Source organism: Lipotes vexillifer, unplaced genomic scaffold (genome assembly GCF_000442215.2).
Source record: "Lipotes vexillifer unplaced genomic scaffold, Lipotes_vexillifer_v1.1 scaffold1166, whole genome shotgun sequence".
In the NCBI taxonomy this organism is placed as follows: domain Eukaryota; kingdom Metazoa; phylum Chordata; class Mammalia; order Artiodactyla; family Lipotidae; genus Lipotes; species Lipotes vexillifer.
In genome coordinates this window covers 1,044,203-1,061,386 of record NW_006773421.1, presented here as the reverse complement: position 1 = coordinate 1,061,386, position 17,184 = coordinate 1,044,203, and the positions used below count along the sequence as shown (strand labels likewise).

Genomic DNA, 17,184 nt, shown 5'->3' with positions numbered 1-17,184 from the left:
GTGGTTTTTATCCTTCGATTTGTTAATATGGTGTGTCACATTGATTGATTTTGCATATATTGAAGAATCCTTGCATTCCTGGGATAAACCCCACATGATCATGGTGTATGATCCTTTTAATGTGCTGTTGGATACTGTTTGCTGGTATTTTGCTGAGGATTTTTGCATCTATGGTCATAAGTGATATTGGCCTGTAGTTTTCTTTTTTTGTGACATCTTTGTCTGGTTTTGGTATCAGGGTGATGGTGGCCTCATAGAATGAGTTTGGGAGTGTTCCTCTCTCTGCTGTATTTTGGAAGAGTTTGAGAAGGATAGGTATTAGCTCTTCCCTAAATGTTTGATAGAATTTGCCTGTGAAGCCATATGGTCCTGGGCTTTTGTTTGTTGGAAGATTTTTAATCACAGTTTCAATTTCAGTGCTTGTGGTTGGTGTGTTTATATTTTCTATTTCTTCCCAGTTCAGTCTCGGAAGGTTGTGCTTTTCTAAGAGTTTGTCTGTTTCTTCCAGGTTGTCCATTTTATTGGCATATAGTTGCTTGTAGTAATGTCTCATGATCATTTGTATTTCTGCAGTGTCAGTTGTTACTTCTCCTCTTTCATTTCTAATTCTGTTGATTTGAGTGTTCTCCCTTTTTCTCTTGATGAGTCTGGCTAATGGTTTGTCAATTTTGTTTATCTTCTCAAAGAACCAGCTTTTAGTGTTATTGATCTTTGCTATCATTTCCTTCATTTCTTTTTCATTTATTTCTCATCTGATCTTTATGATTTCTTTCCTTCTGCTAACTTTGGGGTTTTGTTCTTCTTTTTCTAATTGGTTTAGGTGTAAGGTTAGGTTGTTATTTGAGATTTTTCTTGTTTCTTGAGGTAGGATTTTATTGATATAAAGTTCCCTCTTAGAACTGCTTTTGCTGCATCCCATAGGCTTTGGGCTGTCGTGTTTTCATTGTCATTTATTCCTAGGTATTTTTTGATTTCCTCTTTGATTTCTTCAGTGATTTCTTGGTTATTCAGTAGTGTATCTTTTAGCCTCCAAGTGTTTGTATTTTTTACAGTTTTTTTTTTCCTGTCATTGATATCTAGTCTCATAGCATTGTGGTTGGAAAAGATACGTGATACGATTTCAATCTTCTTAAATTTACCAAGTCTTGATTTGTGACCCAAGATATGATCTATCCTGGAGAATGTTCCGTGAGCACTTGAGAAGAAAGTGTATTCTGTTGTTTTTGGATGGAATGTCCTATAAGTATCAATTAAGTGCATCTTGTTTAATGCATCATTTAAAGCTTGTTTTTTCTTATTTATTTTCATTTTAGTTGGTCTGTCCATTGGTGAAAGTAGGGTGTTAAAGTCCCCTGCTATTATTGTTTTACTGTCGATTTCCCCTTTTATGGATGTTAGCATTTGCCTTATGTATTGAGGCGCTCCGATGTTGGGTGCATAAATATTTACAATTGTTATATCTTCTTCTTGGATTGATACCTTGATCATTTTGTAGTGTCCTTCTTTGTCTCTTGTAGTAGTCTTTATTTTAAAGTCTATTTTGTCTCATATGAGAAGTGCTACTCCAGCTTTCTTTTGATTTCCATCTGCAAGGAATATCTTTTTCCTTCCCCTCTCTTTCAGTCTGCATGTGTCCCTAGGTCTGAAGTGGGTCTCTTGTAGACAGCATATATATGGGTCTTGTTTCTGTATCCATTCAGCAAGCCTGTGTCTTTTGGTTGGAGCATTTAATCCATTTACATTTAAGGTAATTATCGATATGTATGTTCCTATTACCATTTTCTTAATTGTTTTGGGTTTGTTATTGTAGGTCTTTTCCTTTCTTTTGTTTCCTGCCTAGAGAAGTTCCTTTAGCATTTGTTGTAAAGCTGGTTTGGTGGTGCTGAATTCTCTTTGTTTTTGCTTGTCTGTAAAGGTTTTAATTTCTCTGTTGAATCTGAATGAGATCCTTGCTGGGTACAGTAATCTTGGTTGTAGGTTTTTACATTTCATCACTTAAATATGTCCTGCCACTCCCTTCTGCAGAATTGCCATCATTTAGATTTTTCTTTGCATCTTGGGTTTTAAGCTGAACTTTAAAAGGCTTCACTGACATTTGCTCCTATGGTTTCAGGCCCTCTTGTATCCAGAAAGGCCTGGAAATTAAAGGAAAAAATAAGTATGTTACCTGTGAGGTGAAATCCAATGCAGACTTTGCAAAATCCATTATGTCTGAAAAATATGTTCCTTGAGCCTCTCAGTCCAAATGCCACTGGCTTCCTCCATCCCCGGTTGATAGTACATTATGTTCAGGACTTATCAAAAATGCAGCCAGCCTGCAATTCAGACCAGCATGCATGGAGGCGAGGTTCCCAGTGGGAGATGCCTCACAGAACTTTGTTATCTCTTGACTAAGAATGGCTAGTTAGGAATGGCAGCTCTAAGAAGGAAAATGCATGCTGAAGAAATATAGATGAGAAAGGGGCAAGAAGAAAAAGGGGGAAAAACAGAAAAAATCTCCTGAAAAAAAAAAAAAACTGAAGTTTGCCCTGTAGAAATTCAATTGTGTGTGTGTGTGCGTGTGCGTGTGCATGTGCGTGTGCGCAGCAAGATACTCAAAAGCCCAGAAAATCAAAGCAGAGAAGGTGTTAGCCTACAGTGAGAGATGAGCACCCAGCTCCACTGCCTTGGTGCTGGGCAGGTGCTGGCTTGGACTAAAGAAGGGGTAAGAATTAACTAGAGCTGCTTCTGAATGCCTTCCTTGGAACTGCCTGTTTGTGCTTTTGTGGTTTTGTTATCCCTTCATTCTTGGTGCTCTTCCAGCTACCAGGCTCCTGCAAACTCAGGTCTTGAAAGCAAACCTGACTCTGTAAGTCTACAGGAAAATGAGCACAGCAGTGTTTGTCCCTTTGATTCGTGCTCTTTTCCCATGGATCTATTTTTTTCCCACAACCCAAAGACTCATAACAGTTAATGAACAGCCCATAGTATAGAGAACATAAAATAGATTTCCCTCCTGAATCATCCTTGATTATGGTTTCTACAAACTCATGTGTGGATTGCTGGGTCCAGACCTTCCATTTGTGGGAGGGGCTGCTTATTTTCAAAGGCAAGTGCGAAGCTATTGATAAACTCAGAAGACTTCAGTTGATAAACAGCCCAATTTTAATATACTCAGCCTGAGAGTCTTCTCTTTGAAACTCATTAAGTCCTTTAATATAATGCAACATTTAACCTGTCTTATATTTAGTTGTCTCTGTGGGTATTTGGCAAATTAAAATTTTCAACCAGTTTCAGCCCGAGCCATCAACATTACATTTTTTTTTTTTTTTCCAGTTTTGGTTGGGTCACTGAAATAATTGCTGGAGCTTAGCAGATTAAGTTGGATTTCCATGATCTATTACGTATCTACTACAATGTACAAGGTTGTGATTGGGGTGGAGAGACATCCTGTTTTACTGTCATTTGTTTTTCTGAGCAAGTTTAAAAAAAAATGCTTGAGGAAAGCCAAGAGTACTTATGAAAGGCATTGCATCTATGCATTAGAGAAACATCTTTAATTATTGGTGATGAATTAAAGTAGTTTCCTTCTTAAAGGTGGAGATGCTCTGTGTAGACAGTTCATCACTGTAACACTGGGATCCTGCTTGTCCTTTAGTTTCAAGTTCTTTTCTTTAGAAACGGGATTCAGTGGAAGCAAAGTCCAGGAGAGTGTGGATCCTGTTGAAAATACTCTCCTCTTAAAACATTCCGTGTCGGTGGACAACCTAGGAGAACCTGCATCCTGTAAAACAAGCCCTTCGTTTACAGGCACACTCTTCTTAGAGGTTAATTCCCCTGACCTTCCTAAATCAAACTCATGCATAGGAGTAAACAGTGGGTAAGTGCTGGCCTGTCTACAGAGGAGCAGAATATGTAACAGACTTTCATACCATCTGACATTTTTCAAACTTGAGAGAAGGATGATGGTGGAAAAGCCTCACCTCTGACGCTACCATGAAGCCAAGAGAAGAGAAATGAAAAGAAACTGAAAGCTGTCCCTGCACCACCAGACTCAGATTCCAGCTTCTCCTTCCCATGGCAAGCACAGATCATTAACACTGGTAATGTCTTCACTGAATCTGCTTGGATAAAGTGACAAGTCTAATGTGTTACCGACAGACCGACGGCTGGGAGTACGTTTAAGGTGCATTGCTCTTGCTCCTGGACCCTCTGAGTTGCTGTGCGGAGTCTGTCAGGTAGGCTTGGCATTTGGTTAAAGACTCTCTGTGATTTCATCCATCTCCCCAAAGGCCTCGCAGGGGAAGGACCTGCTGCTTCTGCTCCCTCCTTCTTTCTTCATTTCCAGGAATAGCCTCTGCCAGCAAACCTGGAGGTGCTGTGATTTAAAATTCAGAACCTGGGGAGGGATTCCTTACGCAAGTAATTACCATTAATAATCAATAGCTCTCAGCCTGACAAATAATTGCAACAGATCTGGATCAGTGTAAACTTATTCTTTGAATCATTTGGATGTGGCAATGATACTGGTTTTCATGAACTAGAAAACATATTTGGGGTCCCATTTTAATAAGCTTTAGAGTGATTTTAAGTTAAGCTACATAGAATTTAAAAACATGATGCAAATGGGGTCTCTGAGGAATGGAGATGAGTGAGCCTCATGAAGGAAAAGCTTAAATCATTACCTATGACCTAATATTATACTAAAGTGAATTTTATGTGGAAGATGATGATAGTCTGATCCCAATGCCAACTAAATCCAGAGCAATGATTACGGATTTTAAATATGATATGAAATATTTAGACTCTATATTGAGCAGGCTTCCTCTATAAGGCACGTATTTAGCTTACGTAAGAAGCTATAGCAGAAAACGGATCAAGAGTAAACCAGCTATCTACCCACACACTACATGCCTCACTTCTAGGTTAAAATTAATGGTGCTGAGTCTTTGAAAGGCATTCATGGAATTTGAGAACTGGAAGTGAGTTCCCCAAAATGTCAATGAAACAAATATTTGCTGTGATAGATATGATAGATACAAAGATAGATAGATACAATTTAAAGCAAAATTCATGTTCTTCTTTGACTTTACACGTATTGTCCTTCTAGTTTAATGTCATTGGTTTCCTGATTTAGTTTTAGAGGTTCAGTCTTTTAAAAGCACGTGCACCACAGGAATGGAATATAAACCAATAATAATCTAGCCCTTGCTAATATACCAGACACTTTGCTAAGTATTATACCTACGTGATCTCATTTAATCCTCTGAACCTATGATATATTTACATCTTTGCTTCAATTTTAGATAAGGAAACTGAAGTTCTAAAGATTTGGAATTTCAAGAATATGCCAATAAAACAAGTGTAAGATAGTGTAAGGAAATTATAGCCACGTAAAAGCAAAGTCCAGTGAAAGACTGAGACAGCCCTGATTTGGAGATAGATACAAGGTACTCTTTATTCATTCTAAATATCAAGGACACAAAGAAAAATAAGAAATGGTCCCCATCATTGAGACCTGAGTATAATGGAACAGCTTGGGGGAGGGCATTGGGTTAGTACTCTCTTTGCTCACAAGACACTGTCCCGCAGAACTCAAGATGCAGATGCGACCATACGTTGTAGTCCGAATTTCCAATTTCCATATAAATAGCACAATTCGATGGATCGCACTGTTTCAGAGTATAGCTAGCTTCTGCCACTGCAAGTTCTAGAATAGAGGCGAAATCATCCTCACCTCTTAGTAATATTGCAGGGAAGACTTCTGTGATGGGATAGATGGCCTCTCAGATCATTCCAGACCCAGAAATTCTGCCCCTGCCTCATGACTGTTAACAGATGAGTGGCCTGTTACCATTGATTGAAGGCCTGCGAGTATGTGAAGCTGGGTGCAAACAGCTCTTGGAGCAGATGGAAAGAACAGGTTTCTTAATGGTAATTGGTCCCTTGGATATCACTGCTCACTTTCTACCTCATTTTTTGGAGGTCAGTGTGTCAGTATAAAAAAAACAAAAAGGACTTTTCGGGTGTGAATTACTCTGTAGCCTCATGTATTGAATTTCAGTTGAATATCTTCATCTCCTACCTTGTCTCCAAACACCAAACATGTAGAGGCAGAGGATTCTGAACTCCAGATACGGCCCTCGATTTGCCATTCACTAATTGTGCGATCCTAAGTCAGTTACAGTGCTTTTCTGGATCTCAAATTGCACATCTGTAAAATAAAAATAATTGAGGGGGCTTCCCTGGTGGCGCAGTGGTTGGGAGTCCGCCTGCCGATGCAGGGGACACGGGTTCGTGCCCCGGTCTGGGAGGATCCCACGTGCCGCGGAGCGGCTGGGCCCGTGAGCCATGGCCGCTGAGCCTGCGCGTCCGGAGCCTGTGCTCCGCAACGGGAGAGGCCACAGCAGTGGGAGGCCCGCATACTGCAAAAAAAAAAAAAAAAAATTGAGGAAAATGCCCCAAGTTTCCTGTTCCTATTTCTGGCCACATTGAGAGGATCGGCACCAACCCCCTCCCCACTTGTCACAGGTATTATCCTACAGAAGACCGGACCCGAGGCCACTCATAAATCCTCCTTCCTCCTTGCCCGCTAGGAAAGCTAGCATGCTGGTGCTCTGGCCATTTAGCCCTTTTCCCAGCAAGTGACACATCCAGCAGCAAAAAGGAAGTTCTGCCTTAAAAAGTTCTTTCAATTGTTCTTGCTTTGCTCTGATGTAAAACTAAAACTAAAAATTAGTCATAGACCTCTGGAGGTTTTAGTAGAGACTCATTTAAATCATTTGCTCCTACAATTGTTATACGTCAGTGTTCACACGTTGCAAGCTTTTCTCACAGCAAGATGCGCCCCATCCAGTGGACTTTACTACAGAGGACTCCCATCACTCCTGTTGCTACATACTCAACACTGGCTCCACCACGTACGCGTCTTTTTTAGCACATTTTGCATGCTCGGTATTCTGCTACCGATTGTACACATCACTCCGGCTATGTCAGTTGATGCTTATTTTAGAGAATAAGTATAAATGTAGGTACACTATGTGGAGAGTGTATTTATATTCATGGGACACATTTCTGTGACTGTGCATATTAATTACAACATTATTCAAGTGGTTCTTGTAGAGATGGGGATATACACTGTATACAAGTCATTTAAAGTTCATTTGGGTGGAAAATATTTAGATAAACTAAAAGCAGAATCCTAGTAAATGCAACATTGACTCTTAAATTATTCTAGTATTTGCTTTCTGATCTTTGTATTGTTCAACACAAAAATAGTATTATAAATTGCTATGCAAGGGAAGTTAAACCAAAGTCACCTTCAGTTTGCATGGACAAGAATCGGCATTAGACTTTCAACCTTGCGCTTTTGTAAGTGATGTAATAAGGGCAAGAGTGGGGCAGAAGGTGGCAAGTAGGTGCCAGTACTAGCTTCCTCTTCTCCACAAGGAAGCCTGGAGTCTGTATTGGATTCTGAGGGCATTATGCTCCAACATCCAGACGAGATGCTTTGACTCTTCTTTCTAATTTTTGCTTTGAATAATCACTGGGTGTCTAAATCCCATTAGAAATGTTCTACTTTAATTGGGTGTCAGATTATTTGTGGAAAACAGGAAGCACACTATCTATAGGGTATAGGGGTCTGTTTGGGAGAAAAAGTAGAGCTGAGATTAGAACAATATATGCCAAATCAGAAGGTTTCGCTTCAAGATGTGGGCTTTGGGGCAAATCACTGAGCTTTAATTTCCTCACTAGTAGAGCTAGTAGAAGATGCTTAGAAAACACAGAGCTAATATGTGCTGTAGGTCCTCCCCAGTGCTGTATTTAAATTGAATGAGCTTCCGCTGGTGAAGAGACACTGTAATTCAAGAGTTGAAAGCAAGTTTTTTTTTTTTGGTAAGAGTGGGAGAAAGGCTACAATCCCAGAGGGTCTGGGAAGTTGAAAGTTTACCAGTACTGGAACTCAGTTACTGGACCTTGAGACCAAGAAGGGCAAAGAGGCTAATTTGATGGTTCCTTTACTCTAAACCTAGAGTTCTTTAAATTCTCCCTGACGGGAGGAGGATACGTCCTAGTGTCTACACGGAGCCGAAGCCTCCAGATGGGGTCAGGCCAAGGACTGAGCTGTTACTCTATAGCTTTAATCCTTGGGGAAGCATCCTAAGAATTTATTTTGGATTGTTTCCCATGAACTAAATACCTCAAGACATCAATAGGTATGAATTTAAGGGAGTTGGAAAAAATATTTGTACCATTCACAATGAAATAAAACTGCTACAAGCCCAGAAACAGTGACTATTCTGAATCATTCCTTTTATCAATGACTCAAACTCAATGCCTTTGGAAACTAACTGCAGTCAAGAGCACTTAAAACACTTTGTATTCAAGCTTCTTAAAATGAAGAATTAATCATTTCTGACTGCACTTTAAATAGAAAACAAGCTGGGCTAAGACAATTAGAAAGAATGGCACTGAGCAGCTTGCGTTGCACCCATTCTTCCCAGATAGGTAATTAAAAATTTCAAAATAATAATACCAAGATGCAAAATAAAAGTAAGTCCAATAAAGATCTAATTTCCCCCCAAAGATTTCTCATTTTATGTTTTTCTTAGGAAATATCATTATTAAACCTAAGACTCTTTCAAACATCATTTTGGTGCCTCTAAGCGTATGTTTTCTCTGCCTGTTGGGAAACTCAGAACTGACTGAACACAGCAGGATATGTCCCAAGAGTAGTAGCATCCCTCTTGTACTCTCGACTGGGAGATAAAGTGAAGGCTCTGATTCAACAAACACTTGGGGCAAGAGAATGTAGGTGGACGCTGGTAGAGGAAGCAGTTAATCAGGGACTGAGTGTTGGTCTCCCCATTCCTCTGAGTGAAAGCAAGGAGAGCCTCTCCGGAGTTCTGCAGCTACACAATCACTGAGCGGTACGTCGTGAGTAAGATCGTTGCATTTCCTTCTGCAAAGACAGTGGCAATGAAAGAGCAGATGTATTTCTGCTCAGTTATTCAGTGTGAAGAGACAGCAGCAAGTCTGAAGTGAACAAAATTGATAATATCCTTCTAGTCCTTCATGGAAGCAAACACAAAGATAAAATCTGGCAGCCTGGCCTTTTGCCTCCCTTTTCGTTCTCGGCTGTGGCAGTAGGCTGGCTGGGAAAGACCTCGCGGCATCTGGTTCAGGGTGGAGTAGGCATACATCACTTTCATGACTTACCTTCTAAGTCCTTTCCTTAGTCTCAAAACCAAAAGTTACAAAGGTCTGTTATTGCTGGGATTCTAGGCAGTGAGTGGCCTTGGAGATGAACGGGAATAGGATTGTCCGTGAGGCATGAAAAGGGGATAGGTCTAAAGAATAGAGACCAGAGTAAAAATACAAATTATAAAAAACAAAATAGGAAAGCACAGAAAAATAGTAGCTGAATAACCAAAGGGAAAGAAAAAGGAGGGAAGCGGTTATAGGCTGAATTGTTTTCCGCAAAATTTATATGTTGAATCTCAACCCCTAGTGCCTTAGAATGTCACTGTATTTGGAGAAAGGGTACTTAAAGTGATGATTAAGGTAAAATGAGGCCATGTGGATCGGCCCTAATCCAATATAGCTGGTATCCTTATAAGAATACAAGGTTAGGACACAGACTCACAAAATGGGAAGACCTTCAGAAGATACAGAGAGAAGGCTTCCATCTACAGCCCAGTGAAAAAGCCTCAGGAGAAACCAACCCTGTTGACACCTTGGTCCTGAATTTCTAGCCTCCGGGATTGAGAGGAAATAAGTTCCTGTTGTTCAAGCCACCCAGACTGTCAGAACCAGAAAATAAAAAATAAAATCCTCCAAGAATAAATAGAAAGAATAAAGTTGCAGATAGCTAGAAATCCATAAGAAAATAAGATGGAAATAAATGAAGATTAGGATGCAAGTAATAAAGGAGGGAGGAAAATGGGGGGGGGGGAGGAATCAAAGGACATGGTGGCATTTCTTGCTGAATTTCTGGGGAAAAGAGGAAATGAGACCTGGAAGACTAATAGGCATAGAATAGACAAATACAACAAGAGAAAGCACACATCAGGTTTTATGTGTGCATGACTGAGGTAAAATTTGAATGTTTAGTTGAACATCCTCACTTTTTGAAACACCAACCACAGGGAAAGCCTGCAGTTCTTTCCAGGAACTTAGATTATTTGGGGAAATAAATAGATGCATGGGATAATCTTGATTATATATAAGAAGAATTTCAAATAAGGAATAGCAGTGGGGGAAATGCCATAAGATTCTTATTTCTAAAAGAACAGATTGATCCATAGGTTGAGCAGGTAATTAAAAATTCCGTTAACGATGTCATTCATCAGATTCATTTTCTGGTCCTATTGGAGCTCTGCAGAAGTGTTTCTGATGGTCTGTTCAATAATATGTCACAGAAACTGTGCAAGAATGCCTGATATGGAGAGGCTCAGAAGTCAAGTGCTGAGAAGTGGAAAAAATGTGCTACAGATTTTTTGCAGATGTTCTCAGATCAAATTATGGTGTTGAAAAATTGTATAGTATGTTCAGTAGAGCATCTGAGATGAAAAGACAGTTCAGTGGCTTTGTAATCTAGATAAAAGAAGAATCGTGGAGCCGTGCTTATGTAGGGTGTAATTCACAAGTTCAGAAGTGTCAGTGTTGGAGGTGATGGCAAGGAAGCACTTGACTTTTTGAATAACTTTCACATAAATTTACATATAAAAACCTGGATAATATCAATAGATCTGCCTGATTCCTTATTTTCTGTATCTATTGAGTAAGCACTTAGGTTTTGTATTTTGTCTATTTATCAACCAGTACATGTTCTATACACAGGAAATGCTAAAAAAATTGAGTAGATGGAAGAAAATAACCTAAGAATCATAGAATTTCAGAGTGTGGAACAAAATTAGGCATCATTTAGCTTATGTCCTTTAAGTTACATTCCCGTAAAACTGAGGTTCTGAGATCTAAGTGATTTTTTTTTAATGTAAGCCCGTATTAATTCACATGTAATATCATTTATTTTATGAATGGCAGCCTCTAGCCTAGATTTTACTTTCTTGAGCAGTTGATATCTAAGTGATCTGAACAAAGTTAGCTGGAGACAATGGTGGATCAAGAGTAGGACACAAATTGTGCAACTCCCAGGTTTCTGGACTTTTGAGATCTTTGAAAAAAGATGCTAAATGTTCCAATGAACATATTTGTTATTGTTCTGAAAAGAAAATAATCCCTTCGTAGACTATCCCTGATAAGAAGATATATTTAGATATAAATCTGGGACATTACAGGATATACCAAAAATGTTGCAAGCCTTTATTTGGGGGGATATCATTCCCTCGCTTGTTCAATAAATCCTTACTGAGCATCTACTATGGGCCAGGCACTGTGCTAGGAACATGGCAGTGAGCAAAACAGTCAAAACTCTCTGCCGTTATGGAATTCATATATTCATGTGGGGAGCACTAAAAGCAAGAAAAATATGTGGAACATCAGATGTAATAGTGCTGTTGAGAAGAATGAATTGGGAAGAGATAGAGAGGGGTAGGTTAAAATGATCTGATCAGATCAAGCCTCACAGAGAAAGTGATGTTTATGCAAAGGTTTGAAAGAGGAAAGTGAGTGTGAGCATTGCAGCTAAAACGAGCAGTTCTGTGGAGCTGCGCAGGTATTAGGGTTAGGGTTAGGGTTAGGGTTTTATCATTTCGGAGGCTAAATAGTCAAGATCAGTGGCCAATATTTATTACATTAAGGAGGTAACAGGGGTAAATGCCACTTGACTTTTCACTGTGTAAGGCGAAAATATTCTCAGGGGCCAAATGACCTTTCAGACTATCCTGACATATACAATCTGGCCCGGCAAAGTGGGTACATTTCATGAGCTGGTTGGTTGAAGATGGTGAAAGGAAACCTTTGATGAATTCAGTCAATACTGGTTTTCTTTCATGTCAGTTTTTATCTGTGGACACAGTACGACTGCTTGGGTTAAGAAATCTAAATTGGGATACTACTTTCTGACAGAAGTATGATGGATTTATGCACTGTGTCACACAGCCAGAAGCATAACCCTTCTGTGGAAATGAACAATTTAGCATTTCCAGGTCACAGAAGACCGTGAAGATGATACGTCAGGCCATGTTTAGTATAAATGCAAATCTTACTGAAGAGTGACATGTCAGCAGGGCTTGAAACGACTCTTTTCCTTAAAAAGCAAACCTAAGAAATGGTCTTTCCCAAACATTAAATTTTTCTGCTATGGCAAACTTTACAACAACTCGATATGTGAAAAAAAGTGAGAACCCAGTGCAGATACATATGAAAAGAAAACAAGAGTCTCTTCTTTATATATATACACTTACTTCTTGGTTCCTGTACTTTAAAATGCATTAAAGTATGATTCATTTTACACATGTAAAATTATGTATCACTTACTAAATACGCAACTGTTGAAAATACTGAAGCTATCTTCACTATTGAGATGGTCCACACAAACCTATTAGAGGGGCTTCTCTGGCGGTCCAGTGGCTGGGACTCCGCACTTCCACTGCAGGGGGCGCGGGTTCGATCCCTGGTCAGCTGGCTGGTCGGGGAACTAGGATCCCGCAAGCCACGTGGCACGGCCAAAAACAAACAAACAAACAAAAAACCTATTAGAGTTTTCTGGCACCCTTCACAGGCTACATACGGAAAGGGAACAGGTTAGACATAAATACTGAAGTCAAAATAGGGGGCAAAGCAGGGAGATGCGCGCGGCCGTCACAGATGGAAATGTTTTTGAGCACCTAAGGCATGAGAGCAATGATTTGACAAAATACTCTACTTTTGGATATACCTGAAAGTTAGATCCACAATAAGACTGACACCAAGAAGAGGTTTTCTTTCAAGTAACAATGAAGTAACCTAGCTTTGTAAGCATTTTCCCTACTTGCTTAAGAAAGAACTTCCGTTTAAAACCCAGAGCTGTCTTGTGTAAAGCTCTAACATTAGACACAGGGATTCATATCTTAACTCTCATATTTACATCTGTGACTTTGACCTCTCTGTCCATTTGTCCTCCTGTTTCCCTTTAGGATTGTTGTAAATTTAAATGACATAACACACAAAAGTGCTTTGAACAGTGTTTAGTACAGTGGAAAGACTCATGTATATTAGGTATCATTATTATGTTCCAGTGGTTCCTGGAATAGAAAAGTGGAAATTGGAAATACAGGACCAGACTCTAATTTGTTGCTTGATTCATCCTGGTGTGATGTAAAGCACAGGCTTTACAGTTAGACCTGGCTTCTAACCCCAGCTCCACCTCTTAGTAGACGGTGTGACACAGTAAATTCTTTATTTGCTTTCAGCTTCAGTTTCCTCATCTGTAAAGTCAACACACCGATGCAGTCCTTACAGGGGTGTGAAAAAGTGACAAGGATTAAATGCCAATGCTCAGTAAGGAATGGCATTACTCATATTTACCTTATGGATGTTTAATGTCATAGATTTTTATTGTATATAGTTAGGATATCAAGAATCAAATCATATCCTGTTTCATATTAAGATCTGTAAAATATGTTTAAAGCATAAAAAAAAAACATGGGATTTCTTAGCAGCAAAGACCCTGGGAATAATCTAGTTCAATCTTTTTATTTTACAAGCAAATGAACTAAAACTAAGAATAGGCACGTGTGTTGTTTCTGAAGTCACATGGTTAGTTTGTAGCAGATCTAAGAGCACATGCCTGTGACTAGCAGACCAGAGCTGTTACAGGTTTCTCCCATAGGTACATTCCTAACAAGGCTTCTAACACATCGAAGCTTTATTGAAATTGCTTATCACTTAATCTAAATAGTGAAGATCTTTGTACTTTCAAATGCAAATATTTTCACACTTTGTTTCTTCACCTCCTGTGGCTGTAGATTTACGAATATTAGATTTGCTTTAGGACAAATATTTTGTTTTCAGGCAAATACTTTAATGATACATCTCCATGTATCGCCTGCTAGGTTAGGGTAAGGATGTAGTAAGGGAGATATGAGAAAGGGTGTGATCGATTGTGAGCAGTGTCCATTTTCCCTTTGACAGGAGAATTGAGGATCAGTGTCTCATTATATGGCAAATACCATGAGATTTTAAAAATATCTTGGAGTTAAGTACAATATAATCATCACTCTATTTCTGGAGCCAAGATGAGAGAATGGATTATAAATTGCAGCCCGAGGTATCTGCATTGAATACATGGATCTTGGCACTGAAATAGTCATGAGATGCAATAATATATTCAGTTCATCAACTGGCTATACAGTTTCTATAGCATCTCCTTGTTTATTTAAATAATAAGTCTGTGTCTGAGACCAATAACTTCTCAGTTCAATCAACTCAGTGAAAGAGGAAAAAAAAAAAAGAGACAAGACTAGTTTGCTTGATAATTCCCACCACCTCTCCTCACCCAGTAGACATTGGTATATTTCAGTCAAAATGAATGAGAATCAAAACTCCTGGTGTGGAGTGAACTGGAGGCTCTCTAGCTCCCCCTGGCTCCCCGCCCACCTGCTCGAGGGGGAGGAGTTACCTCCGCTCTTCAGCCTCAGAACTTACCATGATGGCTGTGACCTAAAATCCTCAGGAAGCCCTGGGGTCACGGCCCGGAAGCACCCCGGAGAAGGAGGGCTGTGTGGAGCTCACCACAGTGGTGGTGCCTCCCTCAGGACTTTAGGACCCTCTGTGGACCCTGAAATACTTTCATTCTCAGGACTCAGGGACTCGGCTGGACCTGCTCACAATGGTACCTGCTGCCTCACAGAGCACTCTAGTCCTAAGTACACACAGCCCCCAAATCCAGCTCACTGGTCAGATCCAAGCCACGGCCCTCCAAGGGGTTCAGGACCCCCTAGGGATGGAGAGGACCCTGATCAGAGTGAGGCATCTTCAGAAGAGTCAGGAGTGGGCCAGGAACTCTCAAGAGAGAATGAGGCTGGGTACCAGGAGGATGGGAACCCTTCTTTTCTTTCCATTCCATCTGCTTGTAACTTCCAGGGAATCCCTGAAGGGCCTTGTTCTGAGGGAGGAGACAGCTCTTCTAGCAACTTCTGCCACCATTGTACCTCTCCGGCGTTGGGGGAAGATGAAGAGTTGGAAGAGGAATGTGATGAGGAGGAACCTCTTAAGTTTCCCAGTGGTTTTTCACGTGTGCCCAGTGGAAGGAAACCTGCGCTCCGGACACAACGGCACCACGTTCCAGCCAAGGAGGGCACTTGGGAGGATGGACGCAGAGATCCCAGATCCCCTGGTCGACACTGGCTGGGTCGGAACCGGAGTCGGGCAGATAAGCGCAGAGGACTGGGAGTGTGGGTGCGTCAGCTTGGACAGGCAGGCTTCTGGTGGCTGATCGAACTGCTGGTGTTAGGGGGGAGTACGTGGAAACTTGTGGCCATCTCATCTATGCACGCAGGCAGCTGAAAGGCAGTGATCTGGACCTTTTTTTGGGTCTGGGTGGGAGTCTGGGCAGGGCGGCTGGGGGTCCGGGCCCAGGTGATGTCCCAATTTCCAAGCCAAGGGTTTTGCTATGGGGCAGGGCTGTTCACCCGTTTTCTTAGGCTACTGGGTGCTTTGCTGCTCCCGGCTCTGGCCCTTTTTTTGGGCTGTCTACAGTTGGGCTGGCAGTTTCTGGTGGGACTGAGTGATCGGTTAGGCTGGAGGGGTAAAGCCACCTGGCTCTTCTCTTGGCTGGCTTCTCCCACCTGGCAGCGGTGCCTGATTCTGCTGAGAGGCAGCAGGCCATGGCAGCAGCTGGTAAGAATAGTTCAGTGGGGTTGGCTGGAGTTGCCTTGGGTCAAGCAGAGGACCAATAGGCAGGGGAATGCACCTGTAGCTAGTGGTCGCTACTGCCAGCCTGAAGAGGAAGTGGCTCGACTGTTGACCATGGCTGGGCTTCCTGAGGATGAGCTAAAGCCTCTTCAAGTGTTGGGGGTTGAAGCCACGGCATCGGATGTTGAACTGAAGAAGACCTATAGGCAGCCGGCAGTGACGGTTCATCCTGACAAAAATAATCACCCCCGGGCTGAGGAGGCCCTCAAGGTTTTGCGGGCAGCTTGGGACATTGTCAGCAACCCTGAAAGACAGAAGGAATATGAGATGAAGCGAATGGCAGAGAATGAGCTGAGCCGGTCAGTGAATGAGTTTCTGTCCAAGCTGCAGGATGACCTCAAAGAAGCAATGAATACTATGATGTGCAGCCGATGCCAGGGAAAGCATAGGAGATTTGAGACGGACCAGGAACCTGAGAGTGCCAGATACTGTGCTGAGTGTAACAGGCTGCATCCTGCTGAGGAAGGAGACTTTGGGACAGAGTCGAGCATGTTGCGCCTCAAGATCACCTACTTTGCGCTGATGGATAGAAAGGTGTATGACATCACAGAGTGGGCTGGATGCCAGCACGTGGGAATCTCCCCAGATACCCGCAGAGTCCCCTATCACATCTCATTTGGTTCACGGATGCCAGGCACCAGTGGGTGGCAGAGAGCTACCCCAGGTGCCCCTCCTGCTGACCTTCAGGATTTCTTGAGCCAGCTCTTTCAAGTACCCCCAGGCCAGATGTCCAAAGGGAACTTCTTTGCAGTGCCTCAGCTGGGCCCTGGGACCACTGCAGCCTCCAAGCCCAACAGCACAGTACCCAAGGGAGAGGCCAAACCGAAACGGCGGAAGAAAGTGAGGACGCCCTTCCAACGTTGACACCGCCTCTCGTTCCTCAAATCAATGTCAGGGAGTCAAAAGGGCTGTGTGCAGCACAGGATGGAGTTTGATTTATTTTTAAATATTTAAAAAAGGGGAAATTTTAAGCTCAAATTGTTCACTCAGTACCTATAGGAAGCCCTGGAACCACTGTCCCTCCTCCACCAGCACCCAGGAACTGAATCTTGTCTTCTGACAATACCAAAGAAATAGGGGGTGAATAGAACAAAGAACCTAAGGGCCTGGACCTGGGCTGGACCATATCTCCCATAGTAGTGTGGGGACTGGGTGTTTCCCTGAGGTCTGTATGCCTTTGTCTTGTCTTTTGCTTCTACAGCAGATGACACTTTCCCCCCACTTTTTAAACGTGTCTGTATTATTTCTTGACCCATTTCAGGAGGGAGCCCCCTCCTTTGCCCTAATATACTAGTAAAAATACAGAACAAGAAAGCATGTAACCCTAATTATAGGAGATACATGCAG

At 41.6% G+C, this 17,184-nt stretch overlaps 1 pseudogene; it reads left to right on the top strand.

The window, feature by feature from the left end:
* Nucleotides 1-14,448: 14,448 nt before the first annotated feature.
* Nucleotides 14,449-16,701, top strand: LOC103076406 (dnaJ homolog subfamily C member 14 pseudogene; annotated as a pseudogene).
* Nucleotides 16,702-17,184: the final 483 nt, after the last annotated feature.